The sequence below is a fragment of the Ranitomeya variabilis genome, chromosome 5, assembly GCF_051348905.1.
Source record: "Ranitomeya variabilis isolate aRanVar5 chromosome 5, aRanVar5.hap1, whole genome shotgun sequence".
NCBI lineage: Eukaryota > Metazoa > Chordata > Amphibia > Anura > Dendrobatidae > Ranitomeya > Ranitomeya variabilis.
The window spans coordinates 362,811,880-362,827,130 of NC_135236.1; the positions used below are offsets into that span (position 1 = coordinate 362,811,880).

General features: G+C 44.7%; 1 protein-coding gene across 1 annotated transcript in view; it reads left to right on the forward strand.

Moving 5' to 3' along the window:
• The first annotated feature begins 2,181 nt into the window (after positions 1-2,181).
• Positions 2,182-15,251, forward strand: part of TRABD (TraB domain containing) — a 68,175-nt gene continuing 55,105 nt past the window's right edge. The window contains exon 1 of the mRNA XM_077264898.1: positions 2,182-2,473. The gene's annotated coding sequence lies outside the window, so the exon portion shown is untranslated. The remainder of the gene's footprint in view (positions 2,474-15,251) is intronic.

A 15,251-nucleotide genomic window follows, 5' to 3' on the forward strand; every position in this document is an offset into this window, starting at 1 on the left:
GAGGAACAGGAGTAGCACTGCCAGAGCCCTGCAAAATGACCTCCAGCAGGCCACAAATGTGCATGTGTCTGCATATAGACGGTTAGAAACCGATTCCATGAGGATGGTCCGAGTGCCCGACGTCCACAGATGAGGGTTGTGCTCACAGCCCAACACCGTGCAGAACAATTGGCATTTGCCACAGAACACCAGGATTGGCAAATTCGCCACTGGCGCCGTGTCTTCACAGATGAAAGCAGGTTCACACTGAGCACATGTGACAGACGAGACGCCATGGAGAGCGATCTGCTGCCTGCAACATCCTTCAGCGTGACCGGTTTGGCAGTGGGTCAGTAATAGTGTGGGGTGGCATTTCTTTGGAGGACCACACAGCCCTCCATGTGCTCACCAGAGGTAGCCTCACTGCCATTAGGTAAAGACATGAGATCCTCAGACCCCTTGTGAGACCATATACTGGTGCGGTTGGCCCTGGGTTCCTCCTAATGCAGGACAATGCCTGACCTCATGCTGCTGGAGTGTGTCAGCAGTTCCTGCAAGATGAAGGCATTGAAGCTATGGACTGGCCCGCCCGTTCCCCAGACCTGAATCCGATTGAACACATCTGGGACATTATGTCTCGCAGCATCCACCAACGTCACGTTGCAACAGACTGTCCAGGAGTTGGCGGATGCTTTAGTCCAGGTCTGGGAGGAGATCCCTCCGGAGACCATCTGCCGCCTCATCAGGAGCATGCCAAGACATTGTAGGGAGGTCATACAGGCACGTGGAGGCCACACACACTACTGAGCATCATTTCCTTGTCTTGAGGCATTCCCAATGAAGTTGTATCAGCCTGTAACTTCATTTTCCACTTTGATTTTGAGCATCATTCCAACTCCAGACCTCCGTGGGATATTAGTTGTGATTTACGGTGATCATTTTTAGGCTTTATTGTTCTCAACACATTCCACTATGTAATGAATAAAGATTTACAACTGGAATATTTCATTCAGTGATATCTAGGATGTGGGATTTTAGTGTTCCCTTTATTTTTTTGAGCAGTGTATAATAATACCACTATCTTCACCCTCTCTCTAACACATCAGAGCGCCGCAGTGTCCTTCTGCCCAATGAAAGAAGCGGCCGTGGATCCAGGTGGGTCCTTTGAAGTAACAGGGCTGGGGGCGATGGCCCTCCCATACCCCCCCCACCCCCCAGTAGCTACTGGCCCAACAGATTTCTTTTCTCAACATCAACGAGTTTGTCTGGGATTAAATGAAGAGACAGAAGGATTTGTGCAAATTTAGGCTCACAGAAGTTCTGTGGTTAGTTCTCCAAGATGTTTGGACAACCTCTATGCCGGGTGGGTTGCTTCAAGAACTAGGTGCAAGTGTACAGTAAAGATCCGACCAGGGACCATAGCTGGAGACTAGTCCGGCTCTGACCCTGGACAGTTCTTCACAGCAGCGCTGCAGATGATTGACAGGTCTTTCCCTTGCATTTCCATGGTAAGAGAAATGTCAATCACTACTAGCAGCGCTGGGAAGAGCCGGCTGTGCCTAGACAGCGCAGACCACTGATCCCAGTGACTGGCTGCAGCGGTCAAGTGCACTTTGGTCATGATGATGTCACCACTATTGCCCTTTGACAATCTTAGCAGCGCTGGACCTGGGGAGATTGTGTAACTGATACTTGTATATACAGTTATATCTCTCCAACCTTATGGGGAAAAACAATAACCCTTTCAATTCTGGCTATTAGTGAGGGGTCAGAAGGCCCCTAAAAGTGGTGTAACACAACCCAGTGAGGAAACGGCCGCGTAATACAAGCATGAAGTGACAGGTAGGGGGACATAGGGTAAGGGGCGACAGTGCACCACACCAGCTGCAGCCTTCCATCACAGCTCTGGCCTAGTAGCAGGCCATGAGAACCAGTCCAGGGTGTGTGCGCAGCGTCCTGACCGCACCATGTGCACGGGCCACAATGGAGTGCAGTGTGTGCTACGTCACCTTCCCACAAGCTGCAGGGCTGCCCCTGCTGACTCCTGCTACACGTGACTGATCACATGGTCATGACATCATCAGAGGTCCTTTAGCTACTAGTATCCAGCATGAGCTGTCAGCCAGACAGTGGCGTCACCACACACGTGACCCTGCAATTCATTTCCCCGCCTATTTACTCTACTAGTCCAGCTCCTCTCCTGATTGGCTGTAAGTTCTGCTGACAGCACCGTCTCTAACTGGAGGCTCCCTACAGCTGAGGCTGCGCCGCAAGGCATGCTGGGTGTTGAAGTCCTGGCCAGAGGATATGAGCCTCAGAAGGATGAGGGCTTGTGTGGTGTAAGGACTACAGGCCCCAGGAAGCTGTGCAGCGCCGCTCCTGGCTCCCTCCGGAGAGATGACTAGTGCAGCATGTTGTGCTGTGCTTTAGCTCCAGCTGAGTGCCTGCCCGGGGATCCCAGAGAGTGAGAGGAGCGGAGCCACCGCCTGATTCAGTGAGTCTTTCCTGTGTGTGCTCCCGTGTGGCTCGGGGCGGCAGTCACCCTGGCGGCCACAGGTGTTGTGTGTCCTGGCACCAGGGCGGCGAGGGGCAGTGTCCGGAGCTGAGGGCGCTCTGGGGAGACTCGCATGCTGGCCGCCCACAGGAGTCACCCGGCTAGCTTCTGCCCTTCTGCTGTGCCTCTTTTCCATTTTTGGTACAGAAGTGATGTCCTGCGGGGAGATCTGTCTGAAGTTGGTGCTCCTGTGGCTTTCATGGCACTGACAGATGGGCACAGTGCGGATAACCGTCTCCATTCACCGCCTTATGTGACGGAAGGCTAGGAAGGGCTCCAAGTTTATTCTTGTACACTAAACGGCGTGTTATATAAAAGCAGAGGCCATGCCCCAGAAGAAGCTCTAATGGCGAAACCTAGGGTCACTTGTTTGCATACACAAAGTTTGTCTTCTAACTATCAACTACAGTGAATGATTTTAATAGGCCATTTATTACCTGAAAGGCTCAATTAAATAGAATAAAGGCAAATACACTATGAGATCAGACAGTGGGGCCGGAGATGCAGCCAACGCTCCGATAAGTCATAGTGACCCTAGGCTGCACAACTTTGTTCCACAATCAGGCTTTTCTGTGGCCGAGTCACCCCGTGTGTTGGGCACTACTGAGCTGCCACAACAAACACTAGCAGAATGTCAGTGAATGAGTTTAAAAAAACAACTTTTTCTTGGCAGCATTAAATTGCGATTCTTCCTGTCCGATCTGTTACAGCAGGTGTGGGAATTTTTTTTTTTTTTTGCCAAGGGCCATTTGGATATTTATACCATCCTTCGGGGGCTGCACAAAATGATCAACTTGAATATTACCCTCATACATTTGGTCAAACATTGAATTAACTCACCCCTAAAGTGATGGCTGTGATGTTAGGTGATGTTGCTACAACTGCTTTTCCAGGTCTGCGTCGGTCAGGAACACAGGCGACTCTTCGCAATAAGTTTTGTGAAGACCTCGCAGCAGTAAGTTGTATCGAACGCAGATGTAGGTTACACTGCAGATCTTGGTGGGAAACGTATCACTGCTCATCTTACATTTATGGAACTCAAGCAGTGGGAGATCTGCAGGGTATACAGCAGTCTGGGTATCCTATATCACGGGAGACGCTGCGGTCTTCTACTGTAGCACATTGCACACTAACTCTGCCCACAAAGTATGTCCTGGCCCTGGTCAGCGTGAGGATGTAATCATTCGTTGTGCGCACCACAATGTTCATTAGTGATACTTGCAGAATAAGAAGACATTTAAAGGGCTGGCAGCCATCAAAATGAATCTGCCGGCCTGAGCACTGCAGTCCCCAGGAATCTGCCTGGGGTTCAGAGTAAAGGGCATCTGTGAAAGATCCGCTGGCTGGAGGTTCCCCACCTCTGTTACAGCTTTCAGCCATTGCAATGGAATACACAGCCACAGTAACACATACAGAAATTCTGGTGGATTTCCAGGCTAGATTAATAGCATACGTTTACGCCCAATGTATGAATTTTGCATAATACATTAAGGGGTCTTTCAGACGTCAGTGTTTCCGGTTTCAAGTGAATGGGTCTGTGCACATGTCAGTGATAGAGAGAAAAGTACCAGACTGAGATGAAAGCTGCCACTTCTCTGTTTAAAGCCTTGGCAATACATTGAGAATGCGATTGCTTCCAGTAGCGCGGAGAGGGAGAAGTAGCCAGGGGCAGCTCACAGCTGCAGCTCAGTATAGGACACCTAGTTGGTGAAACTGCTGGGGCTCTCTGGTAGAAAGTAATGGTGAATAATAATAATGGTCACCGCTGCTGGGAGCGATCAGTGAGGTGTCAGGTCGCACCCAGCAGCGCTCACAGTATTTATATTTGTACACATGCCTGGACCTACCCATTATAATTACAGGGATTATACACTAATCACAAAAAGATAGGGATATATAGCTTTCAGGTGAAATTTATGGAGAATGTAATGAAGAAGAAATTAGGCCTGTGTTGTGCATTCAGAGGCACAATCACTGGATTAATGATGATCAAGTAGTAGTGACATGCCACTGTACCATTCAGAAAGTGTAGGGCAGTTTTGCATTGACTAGACACTCCTGCCCGCCCACACTCTAATACCACCACCAGCAAAGGCTCATCTGGTGACAACAGTGGCTGCATCATTGCACTGTCCTTAACGTCTCCAACATTGTTGGTGACATTAATTTTTGCTCTGTGTGAATCTACTTTCATCGGTGAATAGCAGTGAGGCCCACTGGTCCCTCATCTAGCGTAGATGCTCTCTGGCCTATGCAATACGATGACGTCTGTGCATGGTGGTGGGGTCAGGTACACTTGCAGGTCGGCTAGCAGACAGACCATGATGATGTAAGCTGTTTCAAATGGTGTGACATGACATCTGGGTGCGTTTCACCTGCCGTAAATGTGCCTGGAGTTGTGTGGCATTTATAATCCTGTTCTGAAGGGCATTGTTCACAGTGAAGTGGTCATCAGTGTGGCATGCGGCCAAAGAACGTCCACTCCTCTGCCTTTCTGTGGCTCTTCCAGTCTTTTTGTTTCTTTTTCAAGCTGCTGACACTTTGACACTCTAAGCTCAGTGGCCACTTCCATCTGAGAACATTCTGCTTGAAGCCTCGCAATAGTGAGGTAATGTTGATCAATTGTTAGGTGACATCTTGGTCTCATGATGACAAAATGTGAACAGCATAATGTGGAGGACTGTTTAAATACCAATTGTAATTGAACCCTGAAATTTATTGGGTTGTTTGAGGATCAAACACCTGTTGTGAATTTTTCCATTAAGCCCCTTGTTTAGAACAGCGAGTTGTACAAAAAGTACTGAAACATTGAACATTTGGATATGTGCATTCAAAAGTTTAGAGACTGTCACATTATATTCACCTGAAAAGGTTAGCGTGCATTTTAGGATCTTCATGAAATTTCACCCTAAAGCCAAATATCCCTAACTTTTTGTGAGAAGGGTATATTGCATAGTGGGCAGACTGTTAGGAAAGTTGCTGTATTCTGCTTTAATGTTTACTTTGTGAGCCATTGCGATGCGTGTTAGAAATGTGCAACATGCCAATTCTTATTGCAGGTAGTCAGATCTTTCCAGGTAGAATTGCATTAGATGCAGAAAATCTGCAGGGTCTAACATTTGTATGCATGTCAACTGTATGAGCACTCTAAATGTATGTAGTCCTCATATGATTGTATCAATATAGTGTTATTACTTCCTGTTTTGGCCTTTATCAAAAAACAAAGCGGCTTTATTTTAAATATGGTATGCCAAGAAGAGCGAGTGATAGACAAGTGTTAAAAAAACAAAATCCACATGTGTTTGAAGGGAAAAAAAATATATATAATTTAGCCAATGGGTGCATACAATCTGCAACATCAAAAAACGCTCCATGTATTCATCATGTGAATGTTGCCTTACAAGGTGCAGACTTTGTTAGGAAGCATTGACTCTGTAGGTTTCATAACACCTTTTTATACTGTATTTTGCTTTATTGGAGTTTGCTATAGGCTGAGTCAGAGCATAGCAGATCATTGGCACAAAATCTAACTTTTTTTTTTTTTAATCCGTAGTTTTTGTGCCTGAGGCCGGCGTCACACTAGCGAGTTTTACGGACGTATGAGAGGTGCAGAAAATACGGATTGCATACGGTACCATGATTCTCTATGGCCCAGCTCCTATCTGCCGTATTTTACTGATCCGTATTATACAGTCTTGTACGGCCGTAGAAAATCGCAGCATGCTGCGTTTGTCACCGTATTGCGCAAAAAAAATCGCCAATGAAAGTCTATGGGGGCGAGAAAAATACAGATTACACACGGACCATGCATGTGACATGCGAGAAATAGGCAGCAGTGTTCTCTAGAAAAGCCGGCAATTCAGTGCGGTGTACAGTAAAATCACACTGACAGAATAGTATAGGTAGAATGAATGTGTACAAATAGAAAATATATATATATATATATATATATATATATATATATATATATATATATATATATATATATATATATATATATATATATATATATATATATATATATATTATCTCTATCAGCGCGAGATATGTGAAAAGCCGAATTGCCGGCTTTTCATTTCTCCTTCACAAACCCGACAGGATAGAAGACATGGTTTACATACAGTAAACCATCTCATATCCCTTATTTTTTGCATATTCCACACTACTAATGTTAGTAGTGTGTATGTGCAAAAGTTGGGCGCTGTAGCTGGTAGAATAAAGGGTTAAATGGCGGAAAAAATTGGCGTGGGCTCCCCCGCAATTTTCTCCGCCAGAGTGGTAAAGCCAGTGACTGAGGGCAGATATTAATAGCCTAGAGAGGGTCCATGGTTATTGGGGGCCCCCCCCCCCCCCCGGCTAAAAACATCTGCCTCCAGCCACCCCAGAAAAGGCACATCTGTAAGATGCGCCTACTCTGGCACTTGGCCACTCTCTTCCCACTCCCGTGTAGTGGTGGGATGTGGGGTAATAAAGAGTTAATGTCACTTTGCTATTGTAAGGTGACATTAAGCCAGATTAATAATGGAGAGGCGTCAACTATGACACCTATCCATTATTAATCCAATCGTTCGAAATGGTTAATAAAACACGCACACATTATTTTAATGAAATAAAGACACAAGGTGTTTTAATATTTTATTATACTCGTCATCCACCTGAAGACCCTCGTTCTGTAAAAAAGGTAAAATAAAAAATAAACAATATCCCATACCTTCCGTCGTTCAGTCAGTCCCACAATGTAAATCCATCTGAAGGGGTTAAATCATTTTACACCCAGGAGCTCTGCTAATGCAGTTGTGCTCGTGGATGTAAAACCCCGGGGAATGAATGTAATGCAGGGGAAAGTCCTGTAGTTACCTTGAGTCGCGGTGATGCGCCCTCTGCTGGATGTCCTCATATGAACTCGAGCGTGGGATAAGTTCCCAGGCTCAAGTTCATATGAGGACATCCAGCAGAGAGCGCATCACCGCAACTCAAGGTAACTACAGGACATTCCCCTGCATTACATTCATTCACAACATTTTACAGACAGGAGCACACATAAATTAGCAAAGCTCCTGGGTGTAAAATGATTTAACTCCTTCAGATGGATTTACATCGTGGGACAAGACTGAACGACGGAAGGTATGGAATATTGTTGATTTTTTATTTTACCTTTTTTACAGAACGAGGGTCTTCAGGTGGATTACGAGTATAATAAAATATTAAAACACCTTGTGTCTTTATTTCATTAAAGTACTTTGTAATAATGTGTGTGTGTGTGTGTGTTTTATTAACCATTTCGTACGATTGGATTAATAATGGATAGGTGTCATAATTAACGCCTCTCCATTATTAATCTGGCTTAATGTCACCTTACAATAGCAAGGTGACATTAACACTTCATTACCCCATATCCCACCGCACTACACGGGAGTGGGAAGAGAGTGGCCAAGTGCCAGAATAGGCGCATCTTACAGATGTGCCTTTTATGGGGTGGCTGGGGGCAGATGGTTTTTAGCCGGGGGGGGGGGAGGGGGGGGGGGGGGCAATAACCATGGACTCTCTCTAGGCTATTAATATCTGCCCTCAATCACTGGCTTTACCACTCTGGCGGAGAAGATTGCGCTGGAGCCCATGCCAATTTTTTTCTGCAATTTAACCCTTTAATTTAATAGCTACACACACCAAATTTTACACAGAGACACTTGTTACATTAGTAAAGAGGAATATGTAATAAAAGGGATATGAGATGGCTTACTGTATGTAAACCATGTCTCATATCATGTCGGGTTTGGGAAGGAGATAGCTTAAAAGCCGGTAATTCAATTGCCGGCTTTTGCTATCTCGCGCTGAATTAAATATAAATACAGTGTATATATTATATTATTCCGATTCTAACGCATCGGTATTCTAGAATATGTATGCGAAGTGTATAGCGCGGCCCCCTTAGTATATTGCGGGTCCCCCTTAGTATATTGCGCGGCCCACTTAGTATATTGCGCGGCCCACTTAGTATATTGAGCAGCCCACGTATATAGCAATGTGGGCATGATATCCCTGTTAAAAAAAAAAAAAAAAAAAAAAAAAAAATTAAAATAAAAAAGTTATATACTCCCCTTCCGTTGGCGCCTGGATCCAGGAAGTGGTTACCGACGCTTGGGATCCACCAAAGCTCCGCAGAGCTACTCGCGCCGGCCGCCATCTTCCGTTCCCAGGATGCATTGCGAAATCACCCAGTAGACTTAGCGGTCTCGCGAGACCGCTAAGTCTTCTGGGTAATTTTGCAATGCAGCGCCGGGAACGGAAGATGGCGGCCGGTGCGAGTGGCTCGGCGGACTACGGAGTGTGAGTATAGCAGGTTTTTTGTTTTTTTATTTTTAACATTACATTTTTTTACTATTGATGCCGCATAGGCAGCGTCAATAGTAAAAAATTGGGGACACACAGGGTTAATAGCGGCGGTTACGGAGTGCGTTACCCACGGCATATCGCGGTCCGTTACCGCCAGCATTAACCCTGTGTGAGCGGCGACCGGAGGGGAGTGTGCGGGCGCCGGGCGGTGAGTGCGGGGAGTAAAGAGCGGCCATTTTCTTCTGGACTGTGCGCGTCGCTGATTGGTCGTGGCAAAACGCCCACGACCATTTCCATTTCCACGACCAATCAGCGACTTGGATTCCATGACAGACAGAGGCCGCGACCAATGAATATCCGTGACAGAAGGACAGACAGACGGAAGTGACCCTTAGACAATTATATAGTAGAAAATATATATGTATATATATATATATACACTATGTTCCAAATTATTATGCAAATTACATTTTTATCAGATTTTCCTAAATGGTCGGTGCAAATGACAGTCAGTCTAATAAAAGTCATCACCTGTTAGATTATACATCGAATTTTATTGAAGAAACCTCCCAATGATAACAGTATAGTCTCCAAAATGAATAAAAACTCAAAATGCACTGTTCCAAATGATTATGCACAGTAGAATTTTTATACATTTGATATGTTTTAAAGAACTGAAAATGCTCATTTGTGGAATTTGCAGCATTAGGAGGTCACATTCACTGAACAAAAAAGCTATTTAACGCCAAAACATCCCAACAGGCCAAGTTACATGTTAACATAGGAACCCTTCTTTGATATCACCTTCACAATTCTTGCATCCATTGAACTTGTGAGTTTTTGGAGAGTTTCTGCTTGTTTTTCTTTGCATGAAGTTGGAATAGCCTCCCAGAGCTGCTGTTTTGGATGTGAACTGCCTCCCACCCTCATAGATCTTTTGCTTGATGATCCTCTAAAGGTTCTCTATAGGGTTGCGGTCAGGGGAAGATGGTGGCCACACCATGAGTTTATCTCCTTTTATGCCCATAGCAGCCAATGACTCAGAGGTTTTCTTTGCAGCATGAGATGGGGCATTGTTAGCATGAAGATGATTTTGCTCCTGAAGGCACGTTTCTGCTTTTTAGACCATAGAAGAAAGTTGTCAGTCAGAAACTCTATATACTTTGCAGAGGTCATTTTCACACCTTCAGGAACCTTAAAGGGCCTTACCAGCTGTTTCCCATGATTCCGGCCCAAAACATGACTCCTCCACCTCCTCGCTGACGTTGCAGCCTTGTTGGGACATGGTGTCCATCCACCAACCATCCACTGCTCCATCCATCTGGACCATCCAGGGTTGCTCAACACTTATCAGTAAACAAGACTGTTTGGAAATTAGTCTTCATGTATGTGTGGGCCCAATACAACCATTTCTGCTTGTGAACACTGTTTAAGGGTGGCCGAATAGTAGGTTTATGCACCACAGCAAGCCTTTGAAGGAGCCTACACCTTGAGGTTCGAGGGACTCCAGAGGCACCAGCAGCTTCAAATACAGTGGGGCAAAAAAGTATTTAGTCAGTCAGCAATAGTGCAAGTTCCACCACTTAAAAAGATGAGAGGCGTCTGTAATTTACATCATAGGTAGACCTCAACTATGGGAGACAAACTGAGAAAAAAAAATCCAGAAAATCACATTGTCTGTTTTTTTATCATTTTATTTGCATATTATGGTGGAAAATAAGTATTTGGTCAGAAACAAACAATCAAGATTTCTGGCTCTCACAGACCTGTAACTTCTTCTTTAAGAGTCTCCTCTTTCCTCCACTCATTACCTGTAGTACTGGCACCTGTTTAAGCTTGTTATCAGTATAAAAAGACACCTGTGCACACCCTCAAACAGTCTGACTCCAAACTCCACTATGGTGAAGACCAAAGAGCTGTCAAAGGACACCAGAAACAAAATTGTAGCCCTGCACCAGGCTGGGAAGACTGAATCTGCAATAGCCAACCAGCTTGGAGTGAAGAAATCAACAGTGGGAGCAATAATTAGAAAATGGAAGACATTCAAGACCACTGATAATCTCCCTCGATCTGGGGCTCCACGCAAAATCCCACCCCGTGGGGTCAGAATGATCACAAGAACGGTGAGCAAAAATCCCAGAACCACGCGGGGGGACCTAGTGAATGAACTGCAGAGAGCTGGGACCAATGTAACAAGGCCTACCATAAGTAACACACTACGCCACCATGGACTCAGATCCTGCAGTGCCAGATGTGTCCCACTGCTTAAGCCAGTACATGTCCGGGCCCGTCTGAAGTTTGCTAGAGAGCATTTGGATGATCCAGAGGAGTTTTGGGAGAATGTCCTATGGTCTGATGAAACCAAACTGGAACTGTTTGGTAGAAACACAACTTGTCGTGTTTGGAGGAAAAAGAATACTGAGTTGCATCCATCAAACACCATACCTACTGTAAAGCATGGTGGTGGAAACATCATGCTTTGGGGCTGTTTCTCTGCAAAGGGGCCAGGACGACTGATCCGGGTACATGAAAGAATGAATGGGGCCATGTATCGTGAGATTTTGAGTGCAAACCTCCTTCCATCAGCAAGGGCATTGAAGATGAAACGTGGCTGGCTTTCAACATGACAATGATCCAAAGCACACCGCCAGGGCAATGAAGGAGTGGCTTCGTAAGAAGCATTTCAAGGTCCTGGAGTGGCATAGCCAGTCTCCAGATCTCAACCCTATAGAAAACCTTTGAAGGGAGTTGAAAGTCCGTGTTGCCAAGCGAAAAGCCAAAAACATCACTGCTCTAGAGGAGATCTGCATGGAGGAATGGGCCAACATATCAACAACAGTGTGTGGCAACCTTGTGAAGACTTACAGAAAACGTTTGACCTCTGTCATTGCCAACAAAGGATATATTACAAAGTATTGAGATGAAATTTTGTTTCTGACCAAATACTTATTTTCCACCATAATATGCAAATAAAATGATAAAAAAACAGACAATGTGATTTTCTGGATTTTTTTTTTTCTCAGTTTGTCTCCCATAGTTGAGGTCTACCTATGATGTAAATTACAGACGCCTCTCATCTTTTTAAGTGGTGGAACCTGCAGTATTGCTGACTGACTAAATACTTTTTTGCCCCACTGTATCTGTTTGCTGCTTTGTAATGGCTTTTTAGCAGCTGCTCTCTTAATCCGATGAACTTGCCTGGCAGAAATCTTCCTCATTATGCCTTTATCAGCACAAACACATTTGTGCTCAGATACAGCCACAAATCTCTTAACAGTACGATGATCACGCTTATGTTTTTGGAAAATTTCGAATGTTTTCATCCCTTCACCAAGGCATTGCACTATTTGATGCTTTTCAGCAGCAGAGATTCTTTTTCTTTCCCATGTTACTTGAAAACTGTGACCTGCTTAATAATATGGAACATCATTTTTAAGTAGTTTTTCTTTAATTAGAATCACCTGGAAAACCAATTCACATGTGTTTAACCCCTTCATGACCGTGGGATTTTTCGTGTTTTCGTTTTTCACTCCCCTCCTTCCCAAAGCCATAACTTTTTTATTTTTCCATCAATTTGGCCATGTGAGGGCTTATTTTTTGCGGGACGAGTTGTACTTTTGAATGACACCATTGGTTTTACCATGGCATGTACTAGAAAACGGGAAAAAAATTCCAAGTGCGGTGAAATTGCAAAAAAAGTGCAATCCCACACTTGTTTTTTGTTTGTTTTTTTTGCTAGGTTCACTAAATGCTAAAACTGACCTGCCATTATGATTCTCCAGGTCAGTACGAGTTCATAGACACCTAACATGACTAGGTTATTTTTCACCTAAGTGGTGAAAAAAAATTCCAAACTTTGCAAAAAAAAAAAATAAATAAAATTGCGCCATTTTCCGATACTCGTAGCGTCTCCATTTTTCATGATCTGGGGTCGGTTGAGGGCTTATTTTTTGCATGCCGAGACGGCGTTTTTAATTATACCAATTCGGTGCAGATGCGTTCTTTTGATCGCCCGTTATTGCATTTTAATGCAAATCGCGGCGACCAAAAAAACGTAATTCTGGCGTTTCGATTTTTTTTCTCGTTACGCCGTTTTGCGATCAGGTTAATGCTTTTTTTTTTATTGATCGGGCGATTCTGAACGCGGCGATACCAAATATGTGTAGGCTTGATTATTTTTTTTATTGATTTATTTTGATTGGGGCGAAAGGGGGGTGATTTAAACTTTTATATATTTTTTATTTTTTTCACATTTTTTTTTACTTTTTTTTTTACTTTTACCATGCTTCTATAGCCTCCATGGGAGGCTAGAAGCAGGCACAGCCCGATCGGCTCTGCTACATAACAGCGATCATCAGATCGCTGTTATGTAGCTAAAATGCAGGTGTGCTGTGAGCGCCGACCACAGGGGGGCGCTCACAGCCACCGGCGATCAGTAACCATAGAGGTCTCAAGGACCTCTATGGTTACAATATACAAGCATCGCCGACCCCCGATCATGTGACGGGGGTCGGCGATGCGCTCATTTCCGGCCGCCCGGCCGGATGCGGTAGTTAAATGCCGCTGTCTGCGTTTGACAGCGGCATTTAACTAGTTAATAGCGGCGGGTGATCGCGATTTCACCCGCCGCTATTGCGCGCACATGTCAGCTGTAAAAAACAGCTGACATGTCGCGACTTTGATGTGCGCTCACCGCCGGAGCGCACATCAAAGCAGGGGACCCGACATCGGACGGTATAGTACGTCCGATGTCGGGAAGGGGTTAAGATTGATTTCAGTGATCCATTGAGCCCTGAGACACAATACCATCCACGAGTTTATTTGAAAAACAAAACAGTTAAATCTTTGACACTTAAATCCAATTTGCATAATAATTTGGAACCTGTGTGTGTGTGTGTGTGTATATATATATATATGTGTATATATATATGTGTTTTAAAGAAGATTTGAGCCCATAAATCCATTAGATGTCGGTTTTGCAAGCCTGCGAGAAAAGCTCGCAGTACGGATGCCATATGGATTACATACGGAGGATGACATGCGCAAAATACGCTGCCACACCCTGCCTACGGATGACATACGTATCACTATTTTTGGAACATTTCTGCGTATTACGACCGTAAAAAACGGACCGTATTTTCATACGCTGAGTGTGACGCCGGCCTAACACTCTCATTTTATAGAATTGGAAAGGTGGATCTTTAGCAGAAAAGAACTGAGTTCTTAGACATCCGTTTAGTGAGTAGTCTGGTTCTCTTGGTATTGCCCCCCCCAGGTTCTGATTTATACTGATGAGCCACCAGCTAGGTGTCACACTGTAACTCCCATTGATGGTAAAGTGGCCTGGAGAACAATGTATAGGATTGAAGGTACCAAGGACCGATGATATTCCTACAACCTGTGCAGCAGATCCGTTGTGGACGCCCTAATTGTGACACCGAGTGTTAATAGTGATACACACAATTTCCTGTTGTGGGTTTTTACCTCCTGCATTTATATTGTCTGGCTTGCAAGTGAACATGATTGACCAAGACTTCCTCTTTGCTGAGCAGTTTGTTACAGGCTCACATCCACAACTCTCCAGTGATGTTCTACAAGTGTAGAAAAGCTGAAAAAATGTCAGGGCCTAACTTCAGCTATGGGCATAGCCGAACCTCCTCACGACTCTTGACGTACGTGTATGTAAAAAGTTGTGTCCCTGCCTTTGATGCTGGCTCTCTCGCCGAGCTTGCATCATTCCCCGCACATGATGGCTAACTTTAATCAGCCATCATGTGTCTTCAATAGCTGCAGGAGGAATAAAGCTACGCGCATGGGATTTAACATATGCTAAAAGGGAGCGTGTCGTTTCACGCTCCCATCAGCACACTTGTGACGTGATTGCGCTGCAACAATGGGTTGTCTTGACAGCCAGGGGTCTGATGACCCCTGTGCCTGTCATTACAACTCGCCTGTGACAGCTGGGTGGTGTTCATAGGAGTTCGTGGTTTTCTTTAAACATACAGGTGCTTCTCACAAAATGAGAATATCATTCGTGATGAGCGAGTATACTCGTTTCTCGGGTGATCTCCGAGTATTTGTAAGTGCTCGGAGATTTTGTTTTCGTCACCTCAGCTGCATGATTTACAGCTGCTGGGCAGCCTGAATACATGTGGGGATTCCCTAGCAATCAGGCAACCCCCACATGTATTCAGACTGACTAGCAGCCGTAAATCATGCAGCTGCGTCAACAAAAATTAAATCTCTGAGCACTCACAAATACTCGGAGATCACCCGAGTGTGCTCGGGAAAACCCAAGCAACGAGTATAACTCGCTCATCACTAAATATCATCAAAAAGTTTAATTTATTTCAGTTCTTCAATACAAAAAGTGAAACTCATATAT